The sequence below is a fragment of the Cyanistes caeruleus genome, chromosome 1 (genome assembly GCF_971803275.1).
Source record: "Cyanistes caeruleus chromosome 1, bCyaCae1.hap1.1, whole genome shotgun sequence".
In the NCBI taxonomy this organism is placed as follows: domain Eukaryota; kingdom Metazoa; phylum Chordata; class Aves; order Passeriformes; family Paridae; genus Cyanistes; species Cyanistes caeruleus.
In genome coordinates, this window is record NC_141701.1 from 74,341,191 (window position 1) to 74,357,849 (window position 16,659).

Sequence of the window (16,659 nt, forward strand, 5' to 3'; positions counted from 1 at the left end):
CTGCTGATCCTAGGTAAATAAATGCTGTTTATTTTTAAAACCACACTTCTCTTTGCAATTTCTTTGGGCACAGGCAGTGTTTGCACAGTTGTGATTTCCACTTGCTCTGGGTCCCTGGGGCTGGGAGGTCCCTGTGCATCTGGGGGGGGGTCCCACTGACCCAGCACTGGGCCCTGCTCGTGTTCCTGGGCTGGGGCAGGGCCGTGTCCCCAAAAGCAAAGCTGTCACCAGCAGACAGGGGGCTCTGACAGGGGCAGCCCCTGCAGCAATGCCACCAAAGCAGGCAGGGAACCTTCTGCAGCCACGGGACTCCTGGGTGTGAGGCCACAGGGAGGCAAAATCCCCGTTCGTGTCCTGAAGGCCGTGACAGCCTCAGGAACTGTGGGATCTGGATCTGGGGTGCTGCAGGGGCTGCTGTTTAGGGCTTGGAGCCTCCAAAGGCTCTGGCCTCTGCTTCCCCCCTGCTTTGCGTTGCCCTGTGCCCAAATTGTTCAAGAGACGAAAGCCAAGCGAGGGGATCCTCACCCTGCCCGCGTTCCCGCTGCAGGCAGCAGCCACTGGCCCCTGTCCCCCCTCGGGTGACACTGGAGGGGCACTGGGTGGGGGCTTTGGGCCCAACAGGGCCCCGAGCTCAGCCCCTGCCCCCAAAGCATAGTTTCTCGCATTGGATAAAATACTTTCTGGTATTCTAAACTGTAATTTCTGTACCACTCAGAAAGAGCTGAGTGTTCATTACAATACAATGGTCCAAGAATGACTGAAGAGTGTCACTGCTTAGTTAATCAAAAAGGGCAAAATTTGTCACTTGCAAGATACTTTTCAGTCTTGGCCTTCTCAGGTGTTTTGGTATAACCACAGCTACCAACTAATCACCACACAGCTGTTCACTCGCCCCTTCACTCCTCCCTCCCCTCCCCTCTCCCAGTGGGATAGGGATGAGAATCAGAAAATGATCAAACCTGTGGGTTGAGATAAAAACAGTTTAAATGTTTTTTAATATTCTACATTGAAATAAAGAAAAATATAATACTACTACTACTACTACTACTACTACTAATAATAGTAGTAGTAACCACAACCATAACCATAACCATAACCATAACCACAGCAATAATACAAGTAACAATTATGATAACAAGGGAGATAACAGCATGAGCAAAGTGGTGCACAATAGCATAGTTTACCACTTGCTGACTGATGCCCAGCCTGCCCCTGAGAAGCTAAAGGCCTCTCCATGCCAACTTCCCTCAGTTCATATATTGAACATAATGTTCTATGGTGTGGCATGTCCTTTGGGCCACTTTGAGTCAGCTGTCCTGGCCATGCTCTCCTCCAGCTTTTTCTGCACCTGCTCACTGTCAGAGCAAGGGAAACTGAAAAGTCCCTGACTTAGGGCAAGCAATGCTCAGCAACAACTAAAACATCAGTGTGTTATCAACATTACTATCACCCTAGATCTAAAACCGAGAACTGTACCAGGTGCTAGGAAGAAAATCAACTTTGCCAGCTAAACCCAAAACAATGTTACTTTTGTTTTTCAAGCAGTGAAAAGTCAAAGATGTGTCTCTAAATGTGTTTTCATAAAATTTCAGTGCTAGGGGTTTTGACTTTAAACAGGTACAGTTTTAAAAGTTTTTTTTGCTTGGTTATATTCAGAGAAAATCAGATGAACACAATGAATTAAACCGGTTTTTAAGAAATAAGCGTAATATTTCCTAATGAACTGCTGAAAAATTATCTAACCAGAGTGCCAAAAAAATTTCTACTATTTACATCACTTCTCATTATTTACCGGGATTATAGATGTTATACTATATAAGCCATATTAAATGTAATCCCAACTCTGAAGAGCTTACAGTGTTTAAGCAAGCCACACTGCCAAAAGCAAATAATAAATGAATATAAATATATATATACATATCTAGCATAAAGGTCCACGTGTTCCTAGTGTGGGTTGTTTTGGGGTTTTTTTCCTACTTTGTTGTATATCGACCCTGAGGCTTCCAATATATAGTGTCTACATACTCTGAAAGACAATTTCTGTCTTCAACAATTCAACAACCAAAATATATTTTCTGCAGTTTCTCAGAATTCTTTAGCATGAGAGCAAACTACGACAGACTGTTTTGTATGGGACTAATCAATGTGTACGCTAACCTCCTTTTCATTTCATGTGGCCAAGTTGACAGCATTCTGTATATATAAGATGACATGCCTCATCAGCAAGTTTCTGCTCAGACAGAAGAGCATCTTTACTGCCCACTTCCTATTTGCTCACTGCCTTCTACTTTAGGAGTTTGACTTAGATATTATTAAACAGTAAAAAAAAAAAAATAAAATAAAATAAAAATGCTGGGGGAGCATGGGGCTTTGGGGACAGGGAATATCCAGGACCTGGAATTGAAGATGGGAAGAAGTTTACTGTGAGGGTGTTTGTCCCTGAGAAAGGCACCTGGGCAGAGAGGCTGTGGATGCCTGTGTTAGATTGGCATTTAAGAAAACAAAGAGAAACACCTAAAGAAGTTAAAACTGTGGAGGCTGATGGGAGTTTTTCTCCCGGTCAACAGCTGGCCATTTCTAAGAATTGGCAGCAGTTTTGACCATTGAAAAGTGAGATCAACCTGTGAACACCACCTTAAGACCTAAGCCTGGGAATTTCTTGGTCTCTTTCTTTCTTGGCTGAGAAAGGTAACAGAGCTCCAGCCAGCCTCCCGTTCCCCTGCCCAGGCCCTGCGGCCCTGGCAGGAGCTGGGCTGGGCCCAGCGGCTCCCGGCCGGGAGATGGGGCCTGCGGGGCCTGCCCCGGGCTCTGGCCGGGCCAGGCCGCTCCCTGGCTCGGCTGCAGTTTTTGCTGTGACTGAATTCACCAGAGACTGTCGAGTAAGGAAAGAAAAATGCTCTTGACCTGCGGCAGGCTGAGACAGTGAGCACGCTCTCCAGAGCAGCCATGAAGAATCTTCCACCGCAGACAGCTCCAGCTGCTGCTCAGGCAGAGTTCACAGAACCATCTACAAAGCCCGGGCAAGATTTTAACCCTTTCATTACCCAGATGAGACTTGCAGATTAATCTTTTTTTTTTTTTTTTTTTCCAGAGAGAGAAAGAGAGAGTAATCCACATGTAAAGAGACTTTATAAACTATCAGAGACAGTGAAGAAAAGAATTAAACTTCAGAAGAGGTAGAGAATAAGGAGATGCTTTAATAAGCTGAAATATTTTTCTGTTAAAGCTATGCAGATGGACAATAGTGTTCTGAAAAAAACTCCTTTAATTCATGACAGAGCATGTTGGGAGGAATAGAGTAGTTCAAAGTGTGGATTTTGAGCAAAAAGTGAAGTGGTTATGATACAGTGAGGTGCTGGAACAGAGAGAGGGAAGTAATAGTTGAAGATTTGTGGCTTTGTAGAAGCAAAGAGAAAACTTCTGTTTCGCAGGAGGCTCACAGAGACGGATAAAGAGGACTTTTGCCTTTGAATAACTCCTCCTTAAAAATGACATCCCTAAACTCATTGACCCAAAGCACACTTCAGAGTGATGTGAAATGGGAGGAGACAACTGATGACAGATTTTCGGGCAGTTGGCATCAGAGTAATAGAAAGCTACGAAGAAAATTAATTTTCTTGTGAGAAACTCCATAGATTAGCAGAAAAAGACTTCTGTTTCTCTACAAAGACCGATGAGAAGACCCTAGCAGGAACAGAGACTCTTTTAAACACCCAAGTTTTTTTGTCTCTATGTTGTCATGTGAAAAAGAGAATTGTTGAGTAGTAAGAGAGAAGAGAGTTGTTCCAGAAGTTTTATTCTAGTTTCTTATTCTTGTAGTTTTTGTTAATAAACTTTCTTTATTCCTTTTGAGTTTTAAGCCTGTTTTGCTCTTGTTCTAATCCATATTTCACAGCAAGAAATAAGTAAGTTTTCTAGTAATTTTTTAGTTACTGCTTTAAAACCACAACATACGTTTACTTGGTGCATTGGCCGGGAAAGGAAAATAGCAAATCTAAACCACTACAATGCCCCATCCCCAGGAACATCCAAGGCCAGGCTGGACAGGGTCTGGAGCAACCTGGTGTCCTGGGAGGCTGCTCTGGTTGGAACCAGGTGATCTTTAGGGCCCTTTCCAAGCCAAACCATTCAAGGATTTGATCATTCTACGATCCCCATCTGCCACTGGAGTGTGGCACTGTGACATCACGGCTGGCAGAGTGATGCAGGTGGAATATCCAGGACCTGGAAATGAGCACGGAGAGCACCTCACCAACAGTCGTCACTCTGTCTCCGCTCTGTGCGTCAGTGCTGAGCTGCTCCTGCTACCTGGACTTCTGCTGCCTGGACTTCTGCTTCCTGTCCTGAAGCACCAAGTCCAGCAGGATGTGCACTCCTGTCCATGCCAGCCTGACTGCCCAGGTAGGCTTCAGCCTTGTGGGGATGGTGTGGGACACAGGCACTGCGAGGTTTTTCTTTCTCTCGCAGGCAACCAGAGACCCTGTGGAGGACATGGAAGTGGATACGGTGATGGATTTGGAAGAAAGGATGGAGGTGGACACGGAAGAGTGCGTTGAGGACATGGAGATCGATGTGGAGGACAATGTCGAGGCCATGGAGGTTGATGTGGAGGACAGGGTTGAGGCCATGGATGTTGATGTGGAGGACACTGAAGACATGGAAATCGATACGGAGGACAACATTGAGGACATGGAGGTCGATGAGAAAGATGAAGAGGAGCCCATGATCCTGGGATGAAGATGGAGCCTCCACAGCAGGACAGGCAGATGCTCCCCATGTCCTGCCCAAGGCAGAATGGGTCCACCACCTGCACTATCCTGCACTCGCTTTGGACCACAGCAGCCCCTTCCCAGTGCCTGAAGCCCGGCTCCCCGCCCCAGCTGGGCTCAGGAGTCCCCCTCTGCTGCTCCCTTTCTTCCAAGACTGAACTTCCAGGACTTGCCTCACAGAGATGATGGCCATAGATATTTGCTTTACCCCTCTGTAGATATGTTTCACATGTTAGAGATTCTCTGTAAATACGTTCTGAAGATTGTTAGCCCCCAAGATCCATGTAAATATGTTCTGTAGATTGTTGTTGTTATAAGGATTTTTATAATGAAACATGTTTTGTAAATCCTAGGATCTGCTGATCCTAGGTAAATAAATGCTGTTTATTTTTAAAACCACACTTCTCTTTGCAATTTCTTTGGGCACAGGCAGTGTTTGCACAGTTGTGATTTCCACTTGCTCTGGGTCCCTGGGGCTGGGAGGTCCCTGTGCATCTGGGGGGGGTCCCACTGACCCAGCACTGGGCCCTGCTCGTGTTCCTGGGCTGGGGCAGGGCCGTGTCCCCAAAAGCAAAGCTGTCACCAGCAGACAGGGGGCTCTGACAGGGGCAGCCCCTGCAGCAATGCCACCAAAGCAGGCAGGGAACCTTCTGCAGCCACGGGACTCCTGGGTGTGAGGCCACAGGGAGGCAAAATCCCCGTTCGTGTCCTGAAGGCCGTGACAGCCTCAGGAACTGTGGGATCTGGATCTGGGGTGCTGCAGGGGCTGCTGTTTAGGGCTTGGAGCCTCCAAAGGCTCTGGCCTCTGCTTCCCCCCTGCTTTGCGTTGCCCTGTGCCCAAATTGTTCAAGAGACGAAAGCCAAGCGAGGGGATCCTCACCCTGCCCGCGTTCCCGCTGCAGGCAGCAGCCACTGGCCCCTGTCCCCCCTCGGGTGACACTGGAGGGGCACTGGGTGGGGGCTTTGGGCCCAACAGGGCCCCGAGCTCAGCCCCTGCCCCCAAAGCATAGTTTCTCGCATTGGATAAAATACTTTCTGGTATTCTAAACTGTAATTTCTGTACCACTCAGAAAGAGCTGAGTGTTCATTACAATACAATGGTCCAAGAATGACTGAAGAGTGTCACTGCTTAGTTAATCAAAAAGGGCAAAATTTGTCACTTGCAAGATACTTTTCAGTCTTGGCCTTCTCAGGTGTTTTGGTATAACCACAGCTACCAACTAATCACCACACAGCTGTTCACTCGCCCCTTCACTCCTCCCTCCCCTCCCCTCTCCCAGTGGGATAGGGATGAGAATCAGAAAATGATCAAACCTGTGGGTTGAGATAAAAACAGTTTAACTGTTTTTTAATATTCTACATTGAAATAAAGAAAAATATAATACTACTACTACTACTACTACTAATAATAATAATAGTAGTAGTAACCACAACCATAACCATAACCATAACCATAACCATAACCATAACCATAACCATAACCACAGCAATAATACAAGTAACAATTATGATAACAAGGGAGATAACAGCATGAGCAAAGTGGTGCACAATAGCATAGTTTACCACCTGCTGACTGATGCCCAGCCTGCCCCTGAGAAGCTAAAGGCCTCTCCTGGCCAACTTCCCTCAGTTCATATATTGAACATAATGTTCTATGGTGTGGCATGTCCTTTGGGCCACTTTGAGTCAGCTGTCCTGGCCATGCTCTCCTCCAGCTTTTTCTGCACCTGCTCACTGTCAGAGCAAGGGAAACTGAAAAGTCCCTGACTTAGGGCAAGCAATGCTCAGCAACAACTAAAACATCAGTGTGTTATCAACATTACTATCACCCTAGATCTAAAACCGAGAACTGTACCAGGTGCTAGGAAGAAAATCAACTTTGCCAGCTAAACCCAAAACAATGTTACTTTTGTTTTTCAAGCAGTGAAAAGTCAAAGATGTGTCTCTAAATGTGTTTTCATAAAATTTCAGTGCTAGGGGTTTTGACTTTAAACAGGTGCAGTTTTAAAAGTTTTTTTTGCTTGGTTATATTCAGAGAAGATCAGATGAACACACTGAATTAAACCGGTTTTTAAGAAATAAGCGTAATATTTCCTAATGAACTGCTGAAAAATTATCTAACCAGAGTGCCAAAAAAATTTCTACTATTTACATCACTTCTCATTATTTACCGGGATTATAGATGTTATACTATATAAGCCATATTAAATGTAATCCCAACTCTGAAGAGCTTACAGTGTTTAAGCAAGCCACACTGCCAAAAGCAAATAATAAATGAATATAAATATATATATACATATCTAGCATAAAGGTCCACGTGTTCCTAGTGTGGGTTGTTTTGGGGTTTTTTTCCTACTTTGTTGTATATCGACCCTGAGGCTTCCGATATATAGTGTCTACATACTCTGAAAGACAATTTCTGTCTTCAACAATTCAACAACCAAAATATATTTTCTGCAGTTTCTCAGAATTCTTTAGCATGAGAGCAAACTACGACAGACTGTTTTGTATGGGACTAATCAATGTGTACGCTAACCTCCTTTTCATTTCATGTGGCCAAGTTGACAGCATTCTGTATATATAAGATGACATGCCTCATCAGCAAGTTTCTGCTCAGACAGAAGAGCATCTTTACTGCCCACTTCCTATTTGCTCACTGCCTTCTACTTTAGGAGTTTGACTTAGATATTATTAAACAGTAAAAAAAATAAAATAAAATAAAATAAAAATGCTGGGGGAGCATGGGGCTTTGGGGACAGGGAATATCCAGGACCTGGAATTGAAGATGGGAAGAAGTTTACTGTGAGGGTGTTTGTCCCTGAGAAAGGCACCTGGGCAGAGAGGCTGTGGATGCCTGTGTTAGATTGGCATTTAAGAAAACAAAGAGAAACACCTAAAGAAGTTAAAACTGTGGAGGCTGATGGGAGTTTTTCTCCCGGTCAACAGCTGGCCATTTCTAAGAATTGGCAGCAGTTTTGACCATTGAAAAGTGAGATCAACCTGTGAACACCACCTTAAGACCTAAGCCTGGGAATTTCTTGGTCTCTTTCTTTCTTGGCTGAGAAAGGTAACAGAGCTCCAGCTAGCCTCCCGTTCCCCTGCCCAGGCCCTGCGGCCCTGGCAGGAGCTGGGCTGGGCCCAGCGGCTCCCGGCCGGGAGATGGGGCCTGCGGGGCTTGCCCCGGGCTCTGGCCGGGCCAGGCCGCTCCCTGGCTCGGCTGCAGTTTTTGCTGTGACTGAATTCACCAGAGACTGTCGAGTAAGGAAAGAAAAATGCTCTTGACCTGCGGCAGGCTGAGACAGTGAGCACGCTCTCCAGAGCAGCCATGAAGAATCTTCCACCGCAGACAGCTCCAGCTGCTGCTCAGGCAGAGTTCACAGAACCATCTACAAAGCCCGGGCAAGATTTTAACCCTTTCATTACCCAGATGAGACTTGCAGATTAATCTTTTTTTTTTTTTTTCCAGAGAGAGAAAGAGAGAGTAATCAACATGTAAAGAGACTTTATAAACTATCAGAGACAGTGAAGAAAAGAATTAAACTTCAGAAGAGGTAGAGAATAAGGAGATGCTTTAATAAGCTGAAATATTTTTCTGTTAAAGCTATGCAGATGGACAATAGTGTTCTGAAAAAAACTCCTTTAATTCATGACAGAGCATGTTGGGAGGAATAGAGTAGTTCAAAGTGTGGATTTTGAGCAAAAAGTGAAGTGGTTATGATACAGTGAGGTGCTGGAACAGAGAGAGGGAAGTAATAGTTGAAGATTTGTGGCTTTGTAGAAGCAAAGAGAAAACTTCTGTTTCGCAGGAGGCTCACAGAGACGGATAAAGAGGACTTTTGCCTTTGAATAACTCCTCCTTAAAAATGACATCCCTAAACTCATTGACCCAAAGCACACTTCAGAGTGATGTGAAATGGGAGGAGACAACTGATGACAGATTTTCGGGCAGTTGGCATCAGAGTAATAGAAAGCTACGAAGAAAATTAATTTTCTTGTGAGAAACTCCATAGATTAGCAGAAAAAGACTTCTGTTTCTCTACAAAGACCGATGAGAAGACCCTAGCAGGAACAGAGACTCTTTTAAACACCCAAGTTTTTTTGTCTCTATGTTGTCATGTGAAAAAGAGAATTGTTGAGTAGTAAGAGAGAAGAGAGTTGTTCCAGAAGTTTTATTCTAGTTTCTTATTCTTGTAGTTTTTGTTAATAAACTTTCTTTATTCCTTTTGAGTTTTAAGCCTGTTTTGCTCTTGTTCTAATCCATATTTCACAGCAAGAAATAAGTAAGTTTTCTAGTAATTTTTTAGTTACTGCTTTAAAACCACAACATACGTTTAGTTGGTGCATTGGCCGGGAAAGGAAAATAGCAAATCTAAACCACTACAATGCCCCATCCCCAGGAACATCCAAGGCCAGGCTGGACAGGGTCTGGAGCAACCTGGTGTCCTGGGAGGCTGCTCTGGTTGGAACCAGGTGATCTTTAGGGCCCTTTCCAAGCCAAACCATTCAAGGATTTGATCATTCTACGATCCCCATCTGCCACTGGAGTGTGGCACTGTGACATCACGGCTGGCAGAGTGATGCAGGTGGAATATCCAGGACCTGGAAATGAGCACGGAGAGCACCTCACCAACAGTCGTCACTCTGTCTCCGCTCTGTGCGTCAGTGCTGAGCTGCTCCTGCTACCTGGACTTCTGCTGCCTGGACTTCTGCTTCCTGTCCTGAAGCACCAAGTCCAGCAGGATGTGCACTCCTGTCCATGCCAGCCTGACTGCCCAGGTAGGCTTCAGCCTTGTGGGGATGGTGTGGGACACAGGCACTGCGAGGTTTTTCTTTCTCTCGCAGGCAACCAGAGACCCTGTGGAGGACATGGAAGTGGATACGGTGATGGATTTGGAAGAAAGGATGGAGGTGGACACGGAAGAGTGCGTTGAGGACATGGAGATCGATGTGGAGGACAATGTCGAGGCCATGGAGGTTGATGTGGAGGACAGGGTTGAGGCCATGGATGTTGATGTGGAGGACACTGAAGACATGGAAATCGATACGGAGGACAACATTGAGGACATGGAGGTCGATGAGAAAGATGAAGAGGAGCCCATGATCCTGGGATGAAGATGGAGCCTCCACAGCAGGACAGGCAGATGCTCCCCATGTCCTGCCCAAGGCAGAATGGGTCCACCACCTGCACTATCCTGCACTCGCTTTGGACCACAGCAGCCCCTTCCCAGTGCCTGAAGCCCGGCTCCCCGCCCCAGCTGGGCTCAGGAGTCCCCCTCTGCTGCTCCCTTTCTTACAAGACTGAACTTCCAGGACTTGCCTCACAGAGATGATGGCCATAGATATTTGCTTTACCCCTCTGTAGATATGTTTCACATGTTAGAGATTCTCTGTAAATACGTTCTGAAGATTGTTAGCCCCCAAGATCCATGTAAATATGTTCTGTAGATTGTTGTTGTTATAAGGATTTTTATAATGAAACATGTTTTGTAAATCCTAGGATCTGCTGATCCTAGGTAAATAAATGCTGTTTATTTTTAAAACCACACTTCTCTTTGCAATTTCTTTGGGCACAGGCAGTGTTTGCACAGTTGTGATTTCCACTTGCTCTGGGTCCCTGGGGCTGGGAGGTCCCTGTGCATCTGGGGGGGGTCCCACTGACCCAGCACTGGGCCCTGCTCGTGTTCCTGGGCTGGGGCAGGGCCGTGTCCCCAAAAGCAAAGCTGTCACCAGCAGACAGGGGGCTCTGACAGGGGCAGCCCCTGCAGCAATGCCACCAAAGCAGGCAGGGAACCTTCTGCAGCCACGGGACTCCTGGGTGTGAGGCCACAGGGAGGCAAAATCCCCGTTCGTGTCCTGAAGGTCGTGACAGCCTCAGGAACTGTGGGATCTGGATCTGGGGTGCTGCAGGGGCTGCTGTTTAGGGCTTGGAGCCTCCAAAGGCTCTGGCCTCTGCTTCCCCCCTGCTTTGCGTTGCCCTGTGCCCAAATTGTTCAAGAGACGAAAGCCAAGCGAGGGGATCCTCACCCTGCCCGCGTTCCCGCTGCAGGCAGCAGCCACTGGCCCCTGTCCCCCCTCGGGTGACACTGGAGGGGCACTGGGTGGGGGCTTTGGGCCCAACAGGGCCCCGAGCTCAGCCCCTGCCCCCAAAGCATAGTTTCTCGCATTGGATAAAATACTTTCTGGTATTCTAAACTGTAATTTCTGTACCACTCAGAAAGAGCTGAGTGTTCATTACAATACAATGGTCCAAGAATGACTGAAGAGTGTCACTGCTTAGTTAATCAAAAAGGGCAAAATTTGTCACTTGCAAGATACTTTTCAGTCTTGGCCTTCTCAGGTGTTTTGGTATAACCACAGCTACCAACTAATCACCACACAGCTGTTCACTCGCCCCTTCACTCCTCCCTCCCCTCCCCTCTCCCAGTGGGATAGGGATGAGAATCAGAAAATGATCAAACCTGTGGGTTGAGATAAAAACAGTTTAACTGTTTTTTAATATTCTACATTGAAATAAAGAAAAATATAATACTACTACTACTACTACTACTAATAATAATAATAGTAGTAGTAACCACAACCATAACCATAACCATAACCATAACCATAACCATAACCACAGCAATAATACAAGTAACAATTATGATAACAAGGGAGATAACAGCATGAGCAAAGTGGTGCACAATAGCATAGTTTACCACCTGCTGACTGATGCCCAGCCTGCCCCTGAGAAGCTAAAGGCCTCTCCTGGCCAACTTCCCTCAGTTCATATATTGAACATAATGTTCTATGGTGTGGCATGTCCTTTGGGCCACTTTGAGTCAGCTGTCCTGGCCATGCTCTCCTCCAGCTTTTTCTGCACCTGCTCACTGTCAGAGCAAGGGAAACTGAAAAGTCCCTGACTTAGGGCAAGCAATGCTCAGCAACAACTAAAACATCAGTGTGTTATCAACATTACTATCACCCTAGATCTAAAACCGAGAACTGTACCAGGTGCTAGGAAGAAAATCAACTTTGCCAGCTAAACCCAAAACAATGTTACTTTTGTTTTTCAAGCAGTGAAAAGTCAAAGATGTGTCTCTAAATGTGTTTTCATAAAATTTCAGTGCTAGGGGTTTTGACTTTAAACAGGTGCAGTTTTAAAAGTTTTTTTTGCTTGGTTATATTCAGAGAAGATCAGATGAACACACTGAATTAAACCGGTTTTTAAGAAATAAGCGTAATATTTCCTAATGAACTGCTGAAAAATTATCTAACCAGAGTGCCAAAAAAATTTCTACTATTTACATCACTTCTCATTATTTACCGGGATTATAGATGTTATACTATATAAGCCATATTAAATGTAATCCCAACTCTGAAGAGCTTACAGTGTTTAAGCAAGCCACACTGCCAAAAGCAAATAATAAATGAATATAAATATATATATACATATCTAGCATAAAGGTCCACGTGTTCCTAGTGTGGGTTGTTTTGGGGTTTTTTTCCTACTTTGTTGTATATCGACCCTGAGGCTTCCGATATATAGTGTCTACATACTCTGAAAGACAATTTCTGTCTTCAACAATTCAACAACCAAAATATATTTTCTGCAGTTTCTCAGAATTCTTTAGCATGAGAGCAAACTACGACAGACTGTTTTGTATGGGACTAATCAATGTGTACGCTAACCTCCTTTTCATTTCATGTGGCCAAGTTGACAGCATTCTGTATATATAAGATGACATGCCTCATCAGCAAGTTTCTGCTCAGACAGAAGAGCATCTTTACTGCCCACTTCCTATTTGCTCACTGCCTTCTACTTTAGGAGTTTGACTTAGATATTATTAAACAGTAAAAAAAAAAAAATAAAATAAAATAAAAATGCTGGGGGAGCATGGGGCTTTGGGGACAGGGAATATCCAGGACCTGGAATTGAAGATGGGAAGAAGTTTACTGTGAGGGTGTTTGTCCCTGAGAAAGGCACCTGGGCAGAGAGGCTGTGGATGCCTGTGTTAGATTGGCATTTAAGAAAACAAAGAGAAACACCTAAAGAAGTTAAAACTGTGGAGGCTGATGGGAGTTTTTCTCCCGGTCAACAGCTGGCCATTTCTAAGAATTGGCAGCAGTTTTGACCATTGAAAAGTGAGATCAACCTGTGAACACCACCTTAAGACCTAAGCCTGGGAATTTCTTGGTCTCTTTCTTTCTTGGCTGAGAAAGGTAACAGAGCTCCAGCCAGCCTCCCGTTCCCCTGCCCAGGCCCTGCGGCCCTGGCAGGAGCTGGGCTGGGCCCAGCGGCTCCCGGCCGGGAGATGGGGCCTGCGGGGCTTGCCCCGGGCTCTGGCCGGGCCAGGCCGCTCCCTGGCTCGGCTGCAGTTTTTGCTGTGACTGAATTCACCAGAGACTGTCGAGTAAGGAAAGAAAAATGCTCTTGACCTGCGGCAGGCTGAGACAGTGAGCACGCTCTCCAGAGCAGCCATGAAGAATCTTCCACCGCAGACAGCTCCAGCTGCTGCTCAGGCAGAGTTCACAGAACCATCTACAAAGCCCGGGCAAGATTTTAACCCTTTCATTACCCAGATGAGACTTGCAGATTAATCTTTTTTTTTTTTTTTCCAGAGAGAGAAAGAGAGAGTAATCAACATGTAAAGAGACTTTATAAACTATCAGAGACAGTGAAGAAAAGAATTAAACTTCAGAAGAGGTAGAGAATAAGGAGATGCTTTAATAAGCTGAAATATTTTTCTGTTAAAGCTATGCAGATGGACAATAGTGTTCTGAAAAAAACTCCTTTAATTCATGACAGAGCATGTTGGGAGGAATAGAGTAGTTCAAAGTGTGGATTTTGAGCAAAAAGTGAAGTGGTTATGATACAGTGAGGTGCTGGAACAGAGAGAGGGAAGTAATAGTTGAAGATTTGTGGCTTTGTAGAAGCAAAGAGAAAACTTCTGTTTCGCAGGAGGCTCACAGAGACGGATAAAGAGGACTTTTGCCTTTGAATAACTCCTCCTTAAAAATGACATCCCTAAACTCATTGACCCAAAGCACACTTCAGAGTGATGTGAAATGGGAGGAGACAACTGATGACAGATTTTCGGGCAGTTGGCATCAGAGTAATAGAAAGCTACGAAGAAAATTAATTTTCTTGTGAGAAACTCCATAGATTAGCAGAAAAAGACTTCTGTTTCTCTACAAAGACCGATGAGAAGACCCTAGCAGGAACAGAGACTCTTTTAAACACCCAAGTTTTTTTGTCTCTATGTTGTCATGTGAAAAAGAGAATTGTTGAGTAGTAAGAGAGAAGAGAGTTGTTCCAGAAGTTTTATTCTAGTTTCTTATTCTTGTAGTTTTTGTTAATAAACTTTCTTTATTCCTTTTGAGTTTTAAGCCTGTTTTGCTCTTGTTCTAATCCATATTTCACAGCAAGAAATAAGTAAGTTTTCTAGTAATTTTTTAGTTACTGCTTTAAAACCACAACATACGTTTACTTGGTGCATTGGCCGGGAAAGGAAAATAGCAAATCTAAACCACTACAATGCCCCATCCCCAGGAACATCCAAGGCCAGGCTGGACAGGGTCTGGAGCAACCTGGTGTCCTGGGAGGCTGCTCTGGTTGGAACCAGGTGATCTTTAGGGCCCTTTCCAAGCCAAACCATTCAAGGATTTGATCATTCTACGATCCCCATCTGCCACTGGAGTGTGGCACTGTGACATCACGGCTGGCAGAGTGATGCAGGTGGAATATCCAGGACCTGGAAATGAGCACGGAGAGCACCTCACCAACAGTCGTCACTCTGTCTCCGCTCTGTGCGTCAGTGCTGAGCTGCTCCTGCTACCTGGACTTCTGCTGCCTGGACTTCTGCTTCCTGTCCTGAAGCACCAAGTCCAGCAGGATGTGCACTCCTGTCCATGCCAGCCTGACTGCCCAGGTAGGCTTCAGCCTTGTGGGGATGGTGTGGGACACAGGCACTGCGAGGTTTTTCTTTCTCTCGCAGGCAACCAGAGACCCTGTGGAGGACATGGAAGTGGATACGGTGATGGATTTGGAAGAAAGGATGGAGGTGGACACGGAAGAGTGCGTTGAGGACATGGAGATCGATGTGGAGGACAATGTCGAGGCCATGGAGGTTGATGTGGAGGACAGGGTTGAGGCCATGGATGTTGATGTGGAGGACACTGAAGACATGGAAATCGATACGGAGGACAACATTGAGGACATGGAGGTCGATGAGAAAGATGAAGAGGAGCCCATGATCCTGGGATGAAGATGGAGCCTCCACAGCAGGACAGGCAGATGCTCCCCATGTCCTGCCCAAGGCAGAATGGGTCCACCACCTGCACTATCCTGCACTCGCTTTGGACCACAGCAGCCCCTTCCCAGTGCCTGAAGCCCGGCTCCCCGCCCCAGCTGGGCTCAGGAGTCCCCCTCTGCTGCTCCCTTTCTTCCAAGACTGAACTTCCAGGACTTGCCTCACAGAGATGATGGCCATAGATATTTGCTTTACCCCTCTGTAGATATGTTTCACATGTTAGAGATTCTCTGTAAATACGTTCTGAAGATTGTTAGCCCCCAAGATCCATGTAAATATGTTCTGTAGATTGTTGTTGTTATAAGGATTTTTATAATGAAACATGTTTTGTAAATCCTAGGATCTGCTGATCCTAGGTAAATAAATGCTGTTTATTTTTAAAACCACACTTCTCTTTGCAATTTCTTTGGGCACAGGCAGTGTTTGCACAGTTGTGATTTCCACTTGCTCTGGGTCCCTGGGGCTGGGAGGTCCCTGTGCATCTGGGGGGGGTCCCACTGACCCAGCACTGGGCCCTGCTCGTGTTCCTGGGCTGGGGCAGGGCCGTGTCCCCAAAAGCAAAGCTGTCACCAGCAGACAGGGGGCTCTGACAGGGGCAGCCCCTGCAGCAATGCCACCAAAGCAGGCAGGGAACCTTCTGCAGCCACGGGACTCCTGGGTGTGAGGCCACAGGGAGGCAAAATCCCCGTTCGTGTCCTGAAGGCCGTGACAGCCTCAGGAACTGTGGGATCTGGATCTGGGGTGCTGCAGGGGCTGCTGTTTAGGGCTTGGAGCCTCCAAAGGCTCTGGCCTCTGCTTCCCCCCTGCTTTGCGTTGCCCTGTGCCCAAATTGTTCAAGAGACGAAAGCCAAGCGAGGGGATCCTCACCCTGCCCGCGTTCCCGCTGCAGGCAGCAGCCACTGGCCCCTGTCCCCCCTCGGGTGACACTGGAGGGGCACTGGGTGGGGGCTTTGGGCCCAACAGGGCCCCGAGCTCAGCCCCTGCCCCCAAAGCATAGTTTCTCGCATTGGATAAAATACTTTCTGGTATTCTAAACTGTAATTTCTGTACCACTCAGAAAGAGCTGAGTGTTCATTACAATACAATGGTCCAAGAATGACTGAAGAGTGTCACTGCTTAGTTAATCAAAAAGGGCAAAATTTGTCACTTGCAAGATACTTTTCAGTCTTGGCCTTCTCAGGTGTTTTGGTATAACCACAGCTACCAACTAATCACCACACAGCTGTTCACTCGCCCCTTCACTCCTCCCTCCCCTCCCCTCTCCCAGTGGGATAGGGATGAGAATCAGAAAATGATCAAACCTGTGGGTTGAGATAAAAACAGTTTAACTGTTTTTTAATATTCTACATTGAAATAAAGAAAAATATAATACTACTACTACTACTACTAATAATAATAATAATAGTAGTAGTAACCACAACCATAACCATAACCATAACCATAACCATAACCATAACCACAGCAATAATACAAGTAACAATTATGATAACAAGGGAGATAACAGCATGAGCAAAGTGGTGCACAATAGCATAGTTTACCACCTGCTGACTGATGCCCAGCCTGCCCCTGAGAAGCTAAAGGCCTCTCCTGGCCAACTTCCC